The sequence below is a fragment of the Canis lupus genome, chromosome 7 (assembly GCF_011100685.1).
Source record: "Canis lupus familiaris isolate Mischka breed German Shepherd chromosome 7, alternate assembly UU_Cfam_GSD_1.0, whole genome shotgun sequence".
Taxonomy (NCBI): Eukaryota; Metazoa; Chordata; class Mammalia; order Carnivora; family Canidae; genus Canis; species Canis lupus.
In genome coordinates, this window is record NC_049228.1 from 31,049,432 (window position 1) to 31,069,741 (window position 20,310).

The 20,310-nt window shown below is 39.0% G+C and overlaps 1 protein-coding gene and 1 pseudogene across 4 annotated transcripts in view; one reads left to right on the top strand and one right to left on the bottom strand.

The window, feature by feature from the left end:
- The window catches only part of POU2F1 (POU class 2 homeobox 1), a 186,946-nt gene that overhangs the window by 143,740 nt on the left and 22,896 nt on the right, over positions 1-20,310 (bottom strand). Inside the window, exon 2 of one of the 4 annotated variants that reach the window (XM_038542649.1) lies at positions 14,349-14,457. The exons of the other annotated variants lie outside the window; for them this stretch is intronic. The gene's annotated coding sequence lies outside the window, so the exon portion shown is untranslated. The remainder of the gene's footprint in view (positions 1-14,348; positions 14,458-20,310) is intronic. 4 annotated transcript variants of the gene reach the window in all.
- On the top strand, positions 1,274-1,612 carry LOC102156545 (annotated as a pseudogene).

Sequence of the window (20,310 nt, forward strand, 5' to 3'; positions counted from 1 at the left end):
AAGATGGGCAGGGATGGGGTCTGGCCAAAGATAGATTCACCAGTTATATAAAGACCTGAAGGTTAGGAAGTGAACCATGTAGATATTGGAGAAAGCATTGTAGGCAAAGGACAGCAAGTACAAAGGTCCTGAGTTGGGGGCATGCCTCTGCCTTTACATTGCACAAAATGGGAAACCACTAGAAGACTTGGAGCAGAGGTGAATCATGCTCTAATATTTTATTTTTTTATTTTTTATTTTTATTTTTTTTAAAGATTTTATTTATTTATTCATGAGAGACCAAGAGAGACAAAGACATTGGCAGAGAGAGAAGCAGGCCCCATGCAGGCAGCCTGATATGGGACTCGATCCCGGGATTCCAAGATCATGCCCTGGGTTGAAGGCAGACACTCAACCGCTGAGCCACCCAGGCGTCCCATGCTGTAATATTTTAAAGGAAAATACCAGTGACTATGTCAAGAATAGGCTGAAGGGCTACAAGGGTGGAAGCAGAGACCAGTTAATTTATGAGATTTAGACCAGAGTGGGTTAGTGAAGATAAGAAATAGTTGGATTTTGGATGTATTATTAATCACAACTTAGTATTTTAAAACATACTAATACAACTTAGTATTAAAACATAAATGGAGTTGTGCCACTCCTCAACTCAAACATCCTTCAACTGTCACCTTTTTCCCACTGCACTTTATATAAAATGAAAAATCCTTAATATGGCCTAAACAGCTCTGCAAGATCTGGTCTCTGCCTAAATCTCCAGCCTCATCTTACTTCTCAGTAATCAAAATACATTTTGGCCACACTGTCCTTTCAGGTTCTCTACTACTCCAAATTCTTTTCCATGGGGTGGAGCTTTGAGCATACTGTTCTCTCTGCCTGAAATGCCCTTCTCACTCTTGGCCTTGCCTACATGATAGCTGGAGCTCTCACATTTCAATTCTCAGCTTAAAAAATTCACTTCCTTTAAAAAAAAAAAAAGATTTTATTTATTCATGAGAGACAGAGAGAGAGAGAGAGAGAGAGGGGCAGAGACACAGGCAGAGGGAGAAGCAGGCTGCCCTTAGAGGGCCCGATGCAGGACTCGATCCCAGAAGTTGATCCCAGAACCCCGGGATCATGACCTGAACCAAAGGAAGACGCTCAGCCACTGAGCCACCCAGGTGCCCCTGAATGCAAAAATTTAATTAGAATCCAAATGCACCAAGTACTTCTGCTTTTTCAGCCTTCTTGGAGCCTGTGGAGGCCTGCTGGGAACAGGGCTTCTAAAACAACAAACATGCCTAGAAGGCTGTGGTCCAAGGCCATTTTTGCTGGTGATAAGCAGGGTCTCCAGAACAAGAGGGAGCACACAGCTCTTAAAATTGAAGGTATTTACGCTCGAGATGAAACTGAATTCTATCTAGGCGAGAGATATGCTTATGTGTACAAAGCAAAGCACAACAACACAGTGACTCCTGGTGGTAAACCCAAAAACCCCAGAATAATCTGGAGAAAAGCAACTAGTGATCATGGAAACAATGGGATGGTTCCTGCTAAATTCTGAAGCAGGCTTCCTGCTAATGTCATTGGCCACAGAGTCCATGAGATGCTGTACCCCTCAAGCATCAAGTACTGAAAAGTAAATAAATGTGTAGATTTGTTCTCTTGTATTTTTGTTAAAACAAAATAAATGCAACAAGTACTTCTGACAGTGGGGAGGCCCCCCAAAGAAATGCCAGTCATACAGAAAATTTTTAATTAGAATTCAACAGGTGAATAAGGCCTCAACTAGTTTTAAAAGGCAGTTGAAGAACACAAATATATTTTTCTTACTTATTAATTAATGAGGATTCTTAGCATTATTTTAATGACTAAATTAAGCATACATTTGTTTTAATTATATTTTGTATAGAAAACAAAAACTGATCCAACAATGGAAAATACTTTCATTTTCCCATTCATTCATTACTTCTAATGCAATCAGATTAATCTTCCAAACGCATGGCTCAGATCATATTACTCAAAAAACTTCAGTGGCTCCCCACTGTCTACTGAATTAAGTCCAAACACCTTAGCCTGATATTTAAGACTCTACATAAATTGGCCCCAACTTATTTGCTTTTACTACCCTATAGTCTGTCTAGCCAAATTGAACTACTTTTGCTCCAACAGAGCCAGCTTTTTCCGCCTCCACCAGACCTTGGATCATATTGTTCCATCTTTCTGAAATGCAATTCTACCCTCCACTCCTAATCCACCTGTCAAAATCCTGCATTCCTGTTTCAGGACTCAGCTCACATGCTTCTAAGATGCACAGTCTCTCTCCAGCATCCTTAATACAAAATGACTTCTTCCTCTATAGACACCCAGAGCCCCAGCGCTTTGTAACTTACTACATTCTTATCTTAGATGACCTTTTCCTTGTAGGTTTGAGCTTCCTAATTAAATCACAAATAATTTTTAGCCCCTTCCTTTTCTGAAAGAAAGATGGATACTTACGTACACAAAATTAACAACTGTATTTACAATTTATAAACTGTTCTAAGAGCCTATTCCTTTTGAGGGCAAGAACTGTTTCTGATTCACCTTTTGTTTCTTGAAATTCTTTGAACAAAGTATGTATTTAAACAACTTTGTTGAATAAAACACAAAAATTTAAGTTGAACATAAAGTTGCCTTTTATCACTCAGATCTTATTCACTGAGCCACATTAAAAGAAAGAACAGAGGTGCCTGGGTGGCTCAGTTGGTTAAACATCCAGTGCTTGATTTCAGTTCAGGTCATGATCTCAGAGTTGTGAGATAGAGCTCCTGACCATGGAGCCTGCTTGGGATTCTCTCTCTCCCTCTCCTTCTGGTTTTGTCCCCACTCCCTTTCTGTAAAAACACACATACACACAATTAAGCAACTGTACTGCAGTTGGCTACTGTGCTAAGAGAACACATGATTACAAATAACTATAAAATACCATCCCTGTCCTAAGAAGCTTATTAATAATGTTAGGAACATATGACAATTTCCACAGCAATCAGAAAAATAATAAAAGTACTATCAAACAATTAAATTTTAAACTATGAATTTCAAAAGAGCTGATATAAATAACAAGTGCCATGAAAGTCTAGAATGCAGAGGCCACAGCTGGCAAGGCTTTGATGAAGAATGCTTCTGAGAGTCATAGCTGGAAGAGGCAAGATTATCCAAAACAATGTGTTCCCAGGTTGCTCCAATAGCCATATCCTCCTCCTAGATCTTGGTTTAAAAAAATAATAACCCAAGTAGAGCACCGGGTCTCTGACCTATAAATGTACATGCTCACTGACCTCATTCAATGCACACAGAGAAGTCCTCTACTAGCACTCAGATATAAAACTCAGAAATTTCAGGGATGCCTGGGTGGCTCAGCGGCTGGGCGCCTGCCTTTGGTTCAGATCATGATCCCAGGATCCAGGATTGAGTCCCGCATCGGGTTCCCTCTGCCTGTGTTTCTCATGAATAAATAAATAAATAAATCTTAAAAATAAAATAAAATAAAAATAAAGTCCAGAAATTTGAAAACACAACATTTTCCAAAACACAAAATCATTTTCTACATTTTCCTTACATGCAATGTGAAGGGAGACAAGGAAATTGCAAAGATGACCATTTTAGGAAGCCAAATAAATTTTAAAAACAAATTACAATAAATCTTCATGGCCCTGCCTGCCTCATTCTAATAATTACCTCCTTAAACATCCGTAATCGGACAAACTTTTTCCTTGAGATATAGTTAAATCTACGGTTCAAATGTTTCAGATTAGAAAAGTAACTTATAAACTCATTCAAATGAAGGAGAGCAGAGCATAGTGGTTAAAACTGAGACCCTCAGGCCAGCTGGGTTGGGTTCATAATCCCAGCTACCCAGGCTTCCTCTGTGCCTCAGTTTATTCATCTCTAAAATGAGAACAGAATCAGCTAACTCATAGTATGGTTATGAGGACCAAATGAACTAAAATTCATTAAAGCACTAAGAATAGAAATCTAGCACACACTAAGCAACAAAGACATATTATTATTATTATCCAAAGGAATTAAGGATCCTATCTCAGTCAGGACTACTTAGGCAATAACACATTAGAGCAGTGACTCCTTATCCATGGTGGATATGTTCCACCACCTCCACTGGGTGCCTGAAACCTCCAATAGTACAGAATCCCTGTATATACTAGTTTTTTCTTCACATACATACATACATGCATAACTATGATTAAGTTTAATTTAAAAATTAGGCACAAAAAAATAAAATAAAAATTAGGCACAGTAAAAGATTAACAACAATAATAATAAAAAAAGAGCAGTTGTAACAATACAGTGCAATAAAAGTTTTGAGAATGTACCCTCTCGGGATCCCTGGGTGGCACAGCGGTTTAGCGCCTGCCTTTGGCCCAGGGCGTGATCCTGGAGACCCAGGATCGAATCCTACGTCGGGCTCCCGGTGCATGGAGCCTGCTTCTCCCTCTGCCTATGTCTCTGCCTCTCTCTCTCTGTGACTATCATAAATAAATAAAAATTTAAAAAAAAAAAACTTAAAAAAAAAAAAAGAGAATGTACCCTCTCAAAATATCTTACTGTGCTATACTCACCCTTCTTGTGATGATGCGAGGTGATAAAATGCCTACGTGATGAGATGAAGTGAGGGAATAACGTAGGCATGTGACGTAGCACTAGGCTACTACTGACCTTCTGACGAGTGTCAGGAGGATCAGCTGATTCTGGACCATGGCTGACTGTAGGTAACTGAAACCATGGAAAGTAAAACCACAGATGATGGGGGATTACTGTAGGAAACTAAAAGTATCAGCTTCAAAAGTGAAAAGTAGGCATTTCTATTGTGTAGTGGCCTGGGCAGTCTGCCCCAGAAGATGCCCCTTTGGCATAAAGATGATTTCAAGTTAAAAGTAATAAAAACCCAGAGTAAGCAAGAAGGCTCTCTGCCTTCTCCCTAACTGCCTAGATTTACACTGAAAAAGAGAGCCTGTAACAAGGAGCAAGCAGTGTATTAACAGAGGCCCCCTTTACTCAAGGCATCATTTGCATAACAGAATAGTCTTGTTTTTCAAAACAAATCCATTCATTTTTTTGTTAATGAGTTTTCTCCCTTATGAGTGCTCAGCCCCTCCCCTTTTGCCTTAGCTCCTAGAAGCTTCCTGTGGCTTTAAAGTCTTCAGAATTTCATGTCTGAATGGATGCCCCATACATACATCTATTAAATTTGATTTTCTCCTGTTAATCTGTCTCATGTCAATTTGATTCTGCATCCAGCTGGAAGGACTACAGGGCAGAGGAAGGTCTTCCTCCCTGACACTATATAAAAAAATTCACATTAAAGGAAATGCAGAACCTATGTACACATAGAAACTCAATGTATGACAGAGCTGACATTGCTTAAAAGCAGATGGAAAAAAACAATTCAACAAATTGCCTTGGAAGAACTGCAAATCCATATGTATGTCCTGACCTCACACCATACACAAAAATAAATTCAAAGCTGATTTATGACCAAAATGTGAAAAAACAAACTTCTTAACTTCCAGAAAATATAAGATTTTGAAATTGGAAAAGGAAAGAAATATTTCTTTATTTTTTTTTAATTTTATTTTTTAATTTATTTATGATAGTCACAGAGAGAGAGAGAGAGAGAGAGAGGCAGAGACTCAGGCAGAGGGAGAAGCAGGCTCCGTGCACCGGGAGCCCGATGTGGGATTCGATCCCGGGTCTCCAGGATAGCACCCTGGGCCAAAGGCAGGTGCCAAACCGCTGCACCACCCAGGGATCCCTGAAATATTTCTTTAATAAGGCATAAAAAATACAAACCATGAAAGAAAAGGCTTAAAATCCAACAGTATTAAAATAATTTTTTTTTCTAAGATTTTGTTTATTTATTCATGAGAGACACAGAAAGAGAGGCAGAGACAGGAGAAGCAGACTCCATGCAAGGAGCCTGATGTGGGACTCGATCCCAGGAATCCGGGATCAGGCCCTGAGCCAAAGGCAGATGCTCAACCGCTGAGCCACCCAGGCGTCCCTCAACAGTATTAAAATTAAAAACTTTTAAAATCAAGATTTAAGTAATGGAAAGACAGAGGAACCAGGGGGGCAGTCAGTTAAGCTTCTGACCCTGGTTTTCAGCAGAGGTTATGATCTCAGGGTCCTGGGATCAACAGAACCCTCCTTCTGGCTCTGTGCTTTGCCAAGTCGGCTTGTCCCTCTCACTCCCCCTGTTCCTCTCCCCCCCTTGGTCTCCCTCTCCCTCAAATAAAGTCTTCTTTTAAAAAAATGCAAAGACAAAAAAAAAAATGCAAAGACAAATCACAGACTGGGAAAGGGTATTATAACACATAAAACCAATAAAGGATTAGAATCCAAAAAATTGTCTACAAATCAAAGAAAGATAAAACAATCCAGTTAAAAATGGTAAGATAGGGACCCCTGGGTGGCTCAGCAGTTGAGCGTCTGCCTTTGACTCAGGGCATGATCCCGGAGTCCTGGGATCGAGTTCACATCGGGCTCTCCACAGGGAGCCTGCTTCTCCCTCTGCCTAGGTCTCTGCCTCTCTCTGTGTCTCTCATGAATAAATAAATAAAATCTTAAAAAAAAAAAAAAAAGACTACTTAAAAAAATGGGTAAGATATATCAACTGGCAATTCACAAAATAAACACAATGGTCAATAAGGGTATGAAAAGGTGCTTACCTCAATAATAAAGAAAATACAAAACCTTCTAAGAGATACCATTTCACACCCATTGGGGGCTGGCAAAAAACAAAAACTTCTTCACAAAGATGTGCATCAATGAGAACTACACTACTTAGTAGGACTGTAAATTGATCCAGTCACTCTGGCAATATGTAGTCAAGCTAAAAATGAGCATACAATTTCACTTCCAGTTTATGTAAGTACATACATATTTTGCACATGCATTCTCTTTCTCGTTCACACACACACCTTAATGAAACTCTTGCAGTGCATGTATCCAAGGAAATGCACACAACATTATCCACAGTAGCCTTGCTTATAAGTGCCAAGAATTAGAAACAGTAGAAATGTGCATTAATGTGTATTAATAAAAGAACGTGACAGTTCCTAGCCTCAGCCTCCAGGCCTTGCACACTTCCTCTTGCTCTCCTGTGACCCTGCTCAGTCAATGTTGGGCTAACCTCCTACAGGATAAAATATGTGAAGCAGAGAACAAGTTGTCTCCACCAAAGCATTCTGACCTACCAAAACTTCAGCCAACCCAGCTAGCCATAGATATACATGAACAAGCCTAGCCATGATAAGTGAGTCACCTAGCTGACCCAAGTCTCTTGAGCAATAATGAATGGTTGTTATTTTAAGTCAGTAAGTTTGTGGATTCGTTACAAAGTGATAGATAACTGATATGTAAAAGGATTAAAGTGATACATATTAATATGAAATGAATTTTTAAAATATTGTTATGCATAAAAAGTTGCACAAAAATATGTTATCATATCTACACGTTTTATTTTTTTAATTTTTTTTTCTACACATGTTTTAAAAGCCTTGTTCAGAGTTATACTACATATTTATGAAAAATGATGGTTATCTGAAGGTTTGGAAAAGATGACACTGGGGAGAGGTACACAGGGGCCTCAAAGCTTCCCAGGGAGAACCTCCCTAACCACCCTACCTAAAATTGCAATCCTCCCAAAACACCTTGCCCTATATTCCCTTCCCTGTTTTATTTTCCTACTTAGCATTTAACACTAGCTAATTTCATAAAAGCAGGGATTTGTATTGTGTTTGTCACTGCTTCCCTAGCTCCCACAATAATGATTGGCAGAAATTCTAATTTAAGGCTCCCAGGTAACTGTAACATGCACCCTGTATGGAGAATCACCACCTTGGTAAGATTAAGTACCATGGTAGCAGTTAAGGACAGGAGTTGGCAAACTACAGACTGCATGCAAAATTTGGCCGGCTGCCTGGTTTGTATGGTCCACAAGTTAAAAATAGTTTTTACAGAAGAACATTTCAATTGATTTGATGATAGGGAACACTAACTTTGAACTCCAATTAAGTGAAATGTTACCCCCCCAATAATTCTATTATTCTCATTAATAGATCTGTATTACAAAAATTTTTAACCAATTACAGTATTTCGAATTTCAGTGACTAAAAATGCATGGAGGGATCCCTGGGTGGCGCAGCGGTTTAGCGCCTGCCTTTGGCCCAGGGCGCGATCCTGGGGACCAGGGATCGAATCCCACGTCGGGCTCCCGGTGCATGGAGCCTGCTTCTCCCTCTGCCTGTGTCTCTGCCTCTGTGTGTGTGTGTGTGTGTGTGTGTGTGTGTGTGTGTGACTATCATAAATAAAAATGAAAAAAAATAAAAATGCATGGAATTTGTTCCCTCTCTTGTTATAGAAGTACTCACATCCAAAAAAAAAAAAAAGAAAACCTACATCATATTTTCAAAATGTCTCAAAAGCTTAAAATATTTACCACCTGGCTCTTTACAGAAAAAGTTTGTCAGCCTCTAAGAGCAACAGCCATGCTGTATCCTGTGTAAATTTAAGCAAGTTCTTAAACTCCTCATGCTTTAATTTTTTTAACTGTTATCTATCTGAAAGAGTTATTAGAAATAATCATAACAGTCAAAATATACAGAACACACCTGACACTAGGAAAGGCTAAATACAGGATATTACTAGTGAGGAAGAAAAAAATATAAACAAAGAAATTAATGTAATTATACAATGATTTGCAATTTATGGTAATTGCTATGAAGGAAATAAAGGATAGAAGTAGATAATAACCAGGATGACAAGAAGTACCTAATGATCACATTCAGAAAAGGAAGAAAAGGGATGCCTGGGTGGCTCCGAGGTTGAACATCTGCCTTTGGTTCAGGGTGTGATTCCAGGGTCTGAAGATGGAGTCCTACAATGGGCACCCTGCAGGAAGCCCACTTCTCCCTCTTTCTCTCTCTGTATCCTTCATGAATAAATAAAAATAAAATCTTTAAAAAGAGAGAGAGAGAGAAAAGAAAATGAAGAATATGTGATGGGGAGGAATTGCTGATTCTTGTCCCCTTAAGTCATTGCCCCCAAAAGATGGAGATGTACCCACACCATGAGAAATAACAGAAAATGAGGTAAATTTTATCTGTGGTCACTTCTGAAGTTACAACACAACCAGAGGCAGTAGAGCATACTGGTTAAAAGTGGGGCTAAGAATCAGTGTGCCTAGGTTCAAATCTCAGTTCTAATATTTATAGCTTAGCTTTGAAACCTTGGGCAAGTTATTTAACTTAAATTTCAAGATTTCTCTGCTGTAAAATGAGGGTTTAAAACACCATCTGCATCCTAAGACTCCTGTGCATTAAACAAAATAATACAGTTAAGCACAGTGCTGGCACAACATCAATGATAAATAAATGATGGTATTATTACAACTAGTTGCCAAAGTCTTATCTAAACAGATCCCTTAGTATTTCCTACAAAGCCAGTCATTTATAGTCCATATTCTCTAAAACTCTTCTTCCTCAGTGTTTAATAACTAACACCTTTACTTTACTTCTCAGCAAATTTCTTTAGATTTCAAGCTACTATATTCTTAGCCCTGTATATTTCCAACACTTCCAACTGAAAATCAATATTGGGGCTCAAAAGAAATATATTTTTCTAGGGGAAAGAATTATAGTAACTGACACTGAACCAAACTGCCATCTACTTCTCATCATTTGGACATAGGTATATATCATGTTATTGTAATGTTCTTCCTCGTTTTTATTTTCCATAGAACAAATAAAACAGAGCCAATGCCTCAAAAGGGGTTGTTTTTAAGTTATCTTTCTCATGCTCATATGAGCATTTGCTGGTTTTTCTGCTTAAATCAAGGAAAAAGTAGTGCCAATGTCAGATTTTAAAGTGAGAGACCATTTGATGCCCAAAATGAGACATGATTCCTCAGCACTACCTATTCTTGTACAAAACAATAAATGGCTCCCTGCAGGACACAGTCTACAGCTCACCTACCCAACTTAATAACAATCTTATCACCAAAAGTACCTTGAGCAATAGATAGCATCAAGAAGTGACTCTGTTATAAATTTAGGAACAAAATTAAAGGTCCTAGGGAGACATTTTCCACAAGCACATCCAGACAGTGAAAAGGCACTGCTACATTCAAACAGGATTTTACTGCTTTATAAGTATCTCTCTCCCCGAAGCAACTCAAAATTATGACTGCCTCAAAATAAAGATTTGTGTAACTATAACCAGAGTACCCAGACCCTAATATATCAATAGATATACACTGAGGCTCTTCAGAGCAGGAAAGTCTTTGTACTGCTATATTCCAAAGAGTTTTTCAAATACCATCACCAAAAGAAAAAAAAATTCATGTCTCCCTTTATCCACAGGCAGCTGATCAAAAGACTAACATTTTTTTAAACACCTCTGTTAGCATAAGTAAGATAATATGGTATAAAAATCACTGAGTTGGAAGTCCCAGATCTGAATTCTAGGCTCAGCTCTTACTTGTCGGATGCTTGATCTTTAACAAGTCACCTAACCTCAGTTGTTTCCAACTTAGGAACTCAAGGTTATTTGGTGTGTGAATATGCTTACCAATTCCTCAGCTACAAATTCACCTTACTCCCACCATCTATTCTTCTGTCTCAAAAACAACAACAAATCATCGTTTCTCTATCAGTTAAGGATCCTATTAATTCTAAGGCACAAGAAACCTAATACACACAGCTAAGTTAAAAAAAAAAAAAAAAAGGTGAAGGAGGAGGTGGGGGTGATGCAAGTAACTGGAATTGCCAGAAGAAGAACATATTACTGACCCTCAAACAATATCTTCAAGACCTGATTTCTCTCTCTCTCTCACTCACTCACTCTCTCTCCTTCTCCCTCTCCCACCCCTCCTAATTCCCTTCAACATGTCTCTCTTATTTGGACTTTAATCTTGGGTGTCACATGGTCCCCAGCTAACTGCAGTCACTCTTGCCTTTCATCAGACTGGGTTTAGGTTCCATAGTTTCCCCCCAAAACAGAAGCTGTCAGGATCCCTGGGTGGCTCAGCAGTTTAGTGCCTGCCTTCAGCCCAGGGTGTGATCCTGGAGTCCCAGGATGAAGTCCCACACTGGGCTCCCTGCATGAAGCCTGCTTCTCCTTCTGCCTGTGTCTCTGCCTTTCTCTCTCTCTCTCTGTCTCTCATGAATAAATAAAATCTAAAAACAAAAACAAACAGAAACTGTGGTTGGCTTCACTTGAGAAACTGTCCATCTGAACCGATCGCTTGCCTAGGGGTACACAGTCCTAAATGCCAGAGCAGAGTGAGAACCACCTATCAGGGCAGGGACTGCAAGTGGACAGGAGTAAGACTCTCCACACAAAACAGATGTTCCTTTTTTTTCCCCCCTAGTTGCATCGTAAAAGCAGGGAATAGGAAAAAATGAAATAATACAACAAAGACATCAAAATTTCCTTCAGCCAGTATTTTCTATTCTTTTCCACACTGAGACAAACAAACCTAGCACCAAGTTAAAACTAAAAAAATCTAAGGGGAACTTTTTTTCTTTAAAATTAAAAAAAAAAAATCCTTATATAGGGGGCACCGGGTGGCTCAGTCAGTTAACTATCAGCTCCTGAGTTCAGTTCAGGTCAGGATCTTAGGGTCCTGGGACCTAGGCCGGCATCAGGCTCCACTCTTGCCCCCTCTTTCTGCTTCTCCCCCCTCGCTTATGTTCAGGCACACTCTCTGTCTCTCTCTAAAATAAATAAAATCTAAAAAAGAAAAAATTCTTAATATTGTTCCAAGTTTCACTCTTGGGAAAAAAAAAAACTAGAAAAATAAAGGATGAAACATTTTAGTGGGGAAACAAATGACACCTGTTGTACAAGAGAGTAAATTCTCAAAGGCTAAAAGTTTTGTCTCTGACCCTCAAATACAAACTCTTCGGCTGTTGAGAGATAAAAACATAATTCAAACCATTAAAAGTAAATACTGTAGGCTTCTCTTTTGAAGTGAAACTCTTGGCCTCATAAGTGAACTTGTCCCTCGATGATCAAGTTTGTCCAAGTTTCAGACATATTTCATTAGCAAACTCATCATAACGGGCTCTTTGGGCCAGCCCATTTAAAAATATGCATTGTAATGAACACTGTACTGCAATAAAACAAGGCCATTTTTAAAACCCAAAGGCCCAATTAGATTATGTAAATTTGAATTAAATGTATACATAAATCAGTCAATACCCAAAGCTCCTGGCAAAATGCCAGGCAGCAGTCTTTGGCATAGGAAGTATTAGAAATGCCATCCTAGAGGGATACATGCTTTTCCCCCCCTACTGTCAACATGCATCAGATTGAAAGCTATAAACTTGTCATCCATGTTAACTTGATGCTGGTGTGAGCAAGAAACTATCAAGTACAGTTACACTTTGAAAGAATTTTTTTAAATCTTTCTTACTGCCCAGAAATACTATTCATTTGGCCACTTGTGGTTCAATTATGAACATTCTTGGGTGTGGAGTTTGCAAAAAGTAAAAAACCAAATCTAATAAAAGCTGTAACTTAACTATGCAATTATACAGAATACAGATAATTATCTGATTTGTGCTCTCAGATGATCAACAATGGAGTTTATTATGGTGCTAGTTCCCCTTCGTGGTGAGAAAAAAATTAACACTGAAAACAGATTTGAGGATCTTGGGTCCCCCCACAAAATTTCCTATTAGCAATTCCTGCATGAGCTTCTTCAACACGGAAAACCATACAGGAATTAAGTTTGGCTAGAACTCTGGAAAAGCCCACTTGAATTCCTCAAGTCTTTCAGGGAGGAATTGGTGGGGACTGCTGTTCTGTAGGGATATTCTAAAAGAAACTGCAAACATCTGTGCTTCTCCTCATTTGCAAAGACAGAACACATGAAACCTGAACTACTGGTTCTAAATATAGTCTCTCCAGAGGTCTATTCAGATAATCCTAATAGCAAATAGAATGGCCTTCATTTGTAGAAGCATATAAAGCGATTTTGTTATGACATAAAATATAAGAAAACTTGGGAGAAAACTGCCAACCCTTAGAAAAGAAATGTGTTTGACTTAAATAATCCATATATCAAGAAACAGGAAAAGCTTAATATTATGTCATATCAATTTTCTCATAATTGTGACAAAATACAGGAAATCATTTTACATTATACATCATGAAGCCTGTCACACCATACATTCAGTGATGACAAAAATGGTATGGAGTCTTCACTCACTTTGCAAAGCCTACTATGTCAAGCAGGAAACACTCTATAGTCAGAACAACAAGCTCATGCTGTCAAACCAGGAGAATTTCTAAGAAGTATGATCTTTTAATGGAAAAATGCTATTTTCCTAGTACCTGATATGGAGAGAAGATGAAAGAAAATTAAAATGAAAATTTCCCACTAACATTAATTGAAACTCTTTCTCTAATCTCTATTTCTCTCCATACTCCGGGAAATATTGGTAAATATTGGCCCTAATTTTCTGAGGTACAAATGAATTCAAGATTACTTTTAAAGCTAAAAACCTCATAGTCTGCTCATGAGATTTTCTTTTAATACCTTTCTCTTTCTCACACACAGAAATCTCACTATTATTACCTGAAACTATTGTTGGTTAAATCTTTACTGATCTCTTGAGGAACACAATTCTGAAACTACTAAAATAACACATTAATTTATTTTTATAGAATCCTAGCAAAATAGACTGGGTATGTGTACTCATTTTTTATCTAATCTAAACATAAGTAGGAAAGGTAATAAAATTTGAAGAAATAAAATAATTTACAATAAAAAGACAGGGTGTTAAGATACATATTTTAAAATAATACTCTAGTACACAAGAAAATTGAAGTATGTAATATATTCCAGGCATTTAGTTTTCCTCTGTTTAGAAGATGACTAGAAACCAGTTTTTAGACTCTATTTGATCCATTCTGTTGACTTTTTTTAAAAAGGCAGCTTTGGGGGTAGAGGGTAGCATGGGGAGTGGCACTCCCAGAGTCCACTTAAAGTATAGTTATGCCAAAGCTCATAGAAAACCAACAAACTTTGTTTGTTGCTTGTATACATCAATGTTTAGCCCCAAAGTGGTATCCTTTCAGGGAGAGGCTAACAACAATAAACTAATTCTCTCAAACATAAGATTACATTTTTCCCTCTGATGTTCTTGTGGTGACATCCTCAAAAATAAAAGTACTATTAAGCATCATTTTCCGTTTTTACTAAAATTTAAACATCATAATTCAAATTCTGGTAAGAACCTACAAATAAAAACAACAAAAAGAAAACAATATTTCCTAAGCTATGATTACAGCTTTCTGTCTACCTGACTCAGGTGAATATTCCCCAAAATCATCAGCATAATTCAAACACTCTGAGCTCAAGATGAGTGTCCATCCACATCTTCATCTCATATCCTTTCTCTTCTTTGACTTCTGGAAAGAAAATGCCAGAACAGATTGTCCAGAATGACAGATAAGGTCAAAACACTGCTAACATGAGAAATTATGTTAGGAAACATACCAAAAATAAGACACATACAAGAATCTGATCATACAAATAATGTTCCTTTTCACTGAAGCCTTTGCATTATTCTATCCAAACAAAAATAAAATGTCAATTACAAAGGTAAATACATCCCCATTAATAAAACGAGTATCTATCATTTAACAGCTAGCAAGGGACAGAGATAAATAAAAAGCATTTTGCAAATTCTGCATTCATTCTTTCATGGCTCATCAGTGTTCACTGCTGTACACATAAGGCCCCTCCTCACCAGAGGGAATCAGTAGCCTCCACTTAATAACTGTTCCTTCAGTCACTCACATCAATGGCCAGATCCTGAACTCCATCACCACCTAGAACTCTTCTTCCTCTAATATCTTAAACTCTCTCAATCCAACCCTACTCCTGGATCTGTCACTCCCTCAACCCCATGAAAGACCAACTACTCTCCAACTCATCCAGTAAGTCAGGCAGACCTCCTGCCCCAAACTCTTTCCCCTGAGACCATTAATAACTCCTTTCTTCATTTCTGTCTCAATTCCACAAAGACCACAAGGTCCATTAATACTTTCTTGTCAATATTTTCTACTCCTTGGCTTCCTTGTCCTTCTGCTATATATCCCAACAAAGCCCAGTCCTCGCAGATTCCATTTGACTGCCTTCTCCACTCATATACCTTGGGCTTCCAAGCACTATTAGCAAAATTAAAAATAGAAGGCACAGTCCTGCAGGCTGGTCCTCCACAATCCAGCAAGTGTCCTCATGAATCTCTCTTTAGAACCCAGATTTTAATGAGTGGAGGAAGAAATTAAAGGCGTTTAGCAGAGGAAGGGAGTTGAGTTTACATTATGTTCAAAGAAGCTTGGAGATAAGAAGCAAAAGGCTGGTATGCAAGGGAGCAGAAACAAAGTTGGCTCATGCTGAGGTTTAAGAGAGCTGGTAACTGAGCCTTTTGGAGGCAAGGAGAAGATAAAGATGTCCAACATTCCTCCAGAAGCAGAAAGAAATGGGTGGGATCCATTGCTTTCATTTTACAGAAATAATATATTTGCTTCAGTAATACAAGTTAATTGAAAAGGGTTTATCTCCAATGCAACCCACAGTTTAATTCCTCACATAGTAAAAGCCCCAACTCTGAAATCAGACAGCCTGGGTTTCAACTGCAGCTCTTCAACTTCCTAGCCATGCTATTTCCCAGACAAGTTCATATATCTTTCTGCATCTCAGTTTTCTCATCTGTAAAATGGGGATGAACAGAATACCTATATAATAGTGTTATTGTGAAAATGAAAGGAGTTCATACATAGAACATACTTGGAATGGTGACTGGACCGTAATAAGCATTATATGGAATGTTAGCTCCTATTCTGGCTAAGAACTTAAAATGTTATTTAGATGCTTTTGTGTTCAGTCCACTACAGAAGAGTGTACTGGACTTTCCTGATCCCCTTTTACCCCACCTAATTTTTACTAGCCTTCCAGGTCTTCTTTGACATGTCTCCCCTGGCTCGCTCTCTCCCTCCTCCCTGCTAAACAGCTGGGTTAAGTGAATCTCTTCTATTTGTCCAGAGCACACTGGGTTTACATTCTCACAGTATTTATCACAGGGTATTGTAATTTTCAGTGATACATTTGTTTTCCCCTCCCCCAAGCTAAATTGGGAGTTCTTCCAGGACAGGAGCTATCTTTTCTGATTAAAGTTAAGGGGGTTTAAGAATAAGTGATGTACATAATTCAGTATTAACATCATACTCGACGGGTAACAATGAATGTTAAAAATCAGTGAGTAAATCAGTTATTCTAGTCTTAGAGGACTGTTTTATGGAACAGAGTAAACAAATTAATCTACTAACTTAACGTCTATCATTTATAACATATGCTACAGTTAAACTCTCAAGTTAAAAAATATAACTACCAGAGTCCTTAAAGAGCATTACACTCCAAAGAATTACCACACATAAATTCCTGCAATGTTTCTAAATTCAGAATATACATGCACATTTTTTTTAAGATTTTTTTTATTTATTCATGAGAGACACAGAGAGAGAGAGAGGCAGAGACACACGGAGAGGGAGAAGCAGGCTCCATGCAGGGAGCCCGACATGGGACTCGATCCTGGATCTCCAGGATCACGTCCCCAGCCGAAGGCGCACTAAACTGCTGAGCCACCTGGGCTGCCACATGCACATTATTCAAATAACTTATACACACATTACTCAAACAACTCTTTCCAAAATAAAATATTAAAAAAAAAACTATTATCAGATTTATTTATTTATTCATGAGAGACAGAGAGGCAGAGACACAGTCAGAGGGAGAAACAGGATCCATGCAGGGAGCCTGATTTGTGACTAGATCCCAGGACCCTGCAATCACGACCTGAGCCAAAGGCAGACACTCAACCACTGAGCCACCTAGGCGCCCCAGAAACTTTGAAGATAGACAGAACCTTCTTCATCGTGGCTCCATTTACATCAAGAAATTTTTGCCCATAGAGATTAAGACCACAGAAGTAAACAGTGGCAAAATGGATAGTGGAATCTTTTCAAAATCTGGATGAGAAACCAAGCATTTTAGCTTCTCAGGTCCTACAGGATAATACAAATGTTAGTTAGATGCTATTTTTTCATCTCTCACTCAGGTACCCTAAGTATCTACATTCTCTCCTCCCACTAATGACATGAAGTTTCAATGACTAGGACAAAATTGTGCTTTGTGTTCTCCTGGCAGCTATGATAAATTTCAGAGATGTTTTGGCTTTTATAACCTTGCTATTTTTCCTGTTATGTTTGTGTCATTTCCTAAAAGATGCTGCTGGAAAATGACTATGTAATAAATATGTAATATTAGGATGCCTCTCTTCAGAAAATGAGGTACATAAAAATCAGAGGCTTTCTCATTTTATTTTCACTCTACAGGCCCAAGTTCTGACTCCAAAAAAATACCTTTTCAAGGGAGGGATTATCTCCCACACATAGCCCATAAGTTTAGTATGTCTATTAGCAGTTCTCTCTTTTTTTTTTTTTTTTAATTTCAGGACCCCTTTTCATCTCTAAAAATTATTAAAGGCCCTGTAGTAAGCAGATTTCTAAGATGGCCCCAAACGAGTCCCAAATCTTGCTACTGGTACCTTCGTGCTGTCCCCTCCCTGTGAGTGTAGGGCCAGACCAAGTGATTTGCTTCTAACAGAATAGTGCAAAAGGGACAGGATATCATTTCTGTGATTAGGTTACAAAGGCTGTGAATTCTAATACTCCTTTCCTGTTGATCCTTGAACAACATGGGTTTGAACTGGGTGGGTCCACTTATACATAGTATTTTATTTTGTTTTGTTTATTTTAAAGAGTTGACAGCAAAAACCACGAGCCATTTATTTACAACTGCCCACTCGTCTCCATATGACTGAATCTAAGGCTATTAGTACAGGGGTCACACCTGCTGCCCTTTGAGTACTAGGGAAACCATCAACAGCTCCTGGGGGACCCCATGTGGGTGATCTGGTGGGACTGAACCCTGGGGTCTTGTGGGCAGGAGGCTGGGCTGAAGCAGAGGCAAGGTTTGGACTGGGCAGGGGTGCCCCACTCCCTGTCCCAGCTATGCATCAGGTTGGCTGCAGACCTGGGGCCCCTCCCAGCAAGGCATCAATCCCTTTATGGGGCAGTACCTCAGTCTGGAGGTCTCCCAGAGGCGGCTCACTGTGTGGCTGGCTGAAGCTTCCAGTGGCTATGGCCAGTGCTACACCTCCAGGTGGCTGGGATAGCTGTCTGGGTACCTCCGGGCCACTGTTGCCTCAGACCACCCTGCAGCTGACCCTGCTGAGCCAAGGCCACGAACCCAGAACATTACTATTCCCCAGCCAGGCCCATCACTCCTGTCCTGGCCAGGCCAACCTATATGCAGATTTTTCCTCAATAAATATAGGTACAGTACTATAAAAATGTTTTCTTGTCCTTATGCTTTTCTGAACATTTTCTTTTCTCTAGCTTACTTTATTCTGAGAATACAACATATAATACATACAAAATATATGTCAATCAACTGTTAATATTATCAGTAAGGCTTCCAGTCAATAAGTAGGCTACCAGTAGTTAAGTTTTGGGGGAGGCAAAATTATGCAGGGGGCAGGGCTAGGCACCTAGCCCACAGGGTTTTCAAAGGTCAACTGTATACTCTCTAGCTTTTTTTTTTTTTTTTTTTTTTTAAGATTTTGAGAGGCAGTACAAGCAGGAGGAGAAGCAGAGGGGGAGGAAAAGGGACAAGGAGACTCCCTACGGAGCGGAGAGCACAATGCAGAGACCCCAAGATCATAAGCTGAGCCAGTCAGATGCTTAACTGACTGAGCCACCCAGGCACCCCTCTAGCTCTTATGTGCTTGCTCTGATGAAGTGATGTGGAGAAGCCCACATGGCAAAGAACTGAGGGCAGCCTCCAGCCAACAACCCTGTAGGTGAACTTGAAAGCAGTTCCTTTCCCACTTGAACCTTCAGATGAGACCACATTCTGGCCAATGCCTTGATTACAACCTTTTGAGAGATTGAAGCAGAGGACTCAGCTAAGCCATGCCCAGATATATGACCCACAAAATTGCTCCCTCTTCCCTTACATGCTAGTCTCCAACCTAAAAGATACTGCCAATTCCAAAGCTCCAGAAACCATATGATAACACTGTTCCAGCCCTTCTTCACTAAGCCTTACAGATAACAAGGACTTTTGCTATCTCAGGTCCAGTGTTCAGGATTCTTAAAGCCAGGATGAGTAGAAAACTGGCAATATGATTTAGAACATGGACAGACACAGGGAGACTCTGAGTGAGTTATGGAGGAGTCACTGGGGCTGCCTGTAAGGAAGGATTCTTATAGGTAAGTTCTCAGAGTCTTAGTTCATCAATTCCTAGTTATGCTAACACTGGAAAATTATGTAACATCCCTGTGATTCAGTTTCCATATCTACAAAACATAGGTAACAATATGTGTGTGCATCATAGTGTTGAGGTGGGAATTCAATGAGGTGGGAATTCAATGAGATAATCCACAAAAACCAGTGACTGGCAATGAGCTAAAAACAAACCTGATAAATTGCTATTTTATAACCCAGAACCATTCCATCTTAAGCTAATACCACCAAATGAAGTTGTTTGCTAATTTTTTAGCTCAAGCAACAAAATTTGCTGTTAACTTATTTACCTATAGCAAATTTTGCTTTAAAATTCTTGTAACAGCATCACTTCATCTCCTCAATTAACTTTGCTGATATCACTTTCACAACCAAGCAGCACCTAGAAGCAAAGCAGTTTCTGACTCCTTTCTAAACAAATATTTTCATTATTTCACCTGGCACTAGAAAAAAGATTCTGTAAGATCATTTGGAGTCATGCCTGGAGAAGACAAGTAGGTCATAACAAGAGAGATGACTGTGCTAAGGTTACTGGCCAATGAAAAAAGAGGAGAGAAGGAGGATTGCTGGTTAACTCCTATCTGGGTGACAATTTCATTACAAAACATGTAATCCCTTAACTCAAAAGTTGCAGAGTTAAAAAAAAAAAAAAAAAAGTTGCAGAGTTGAGTTCTGAATCCAAATAAAATTCCCATAAACAAAATGTTGGAAAACTCGGGGAGGCTTCAAATCACTGCAACACAGTACCTTCATCAATAACAGGAAGTATTTATTAGAGATGTCTGTGCAGGAGCACAAGAAAAAGTGAGTTAGAACAACAGATGACTTTCCATTATCTGTGAGACACTTATCTTGGAACAAATGAACAATTACTGCGCAAGCTCAGGCAA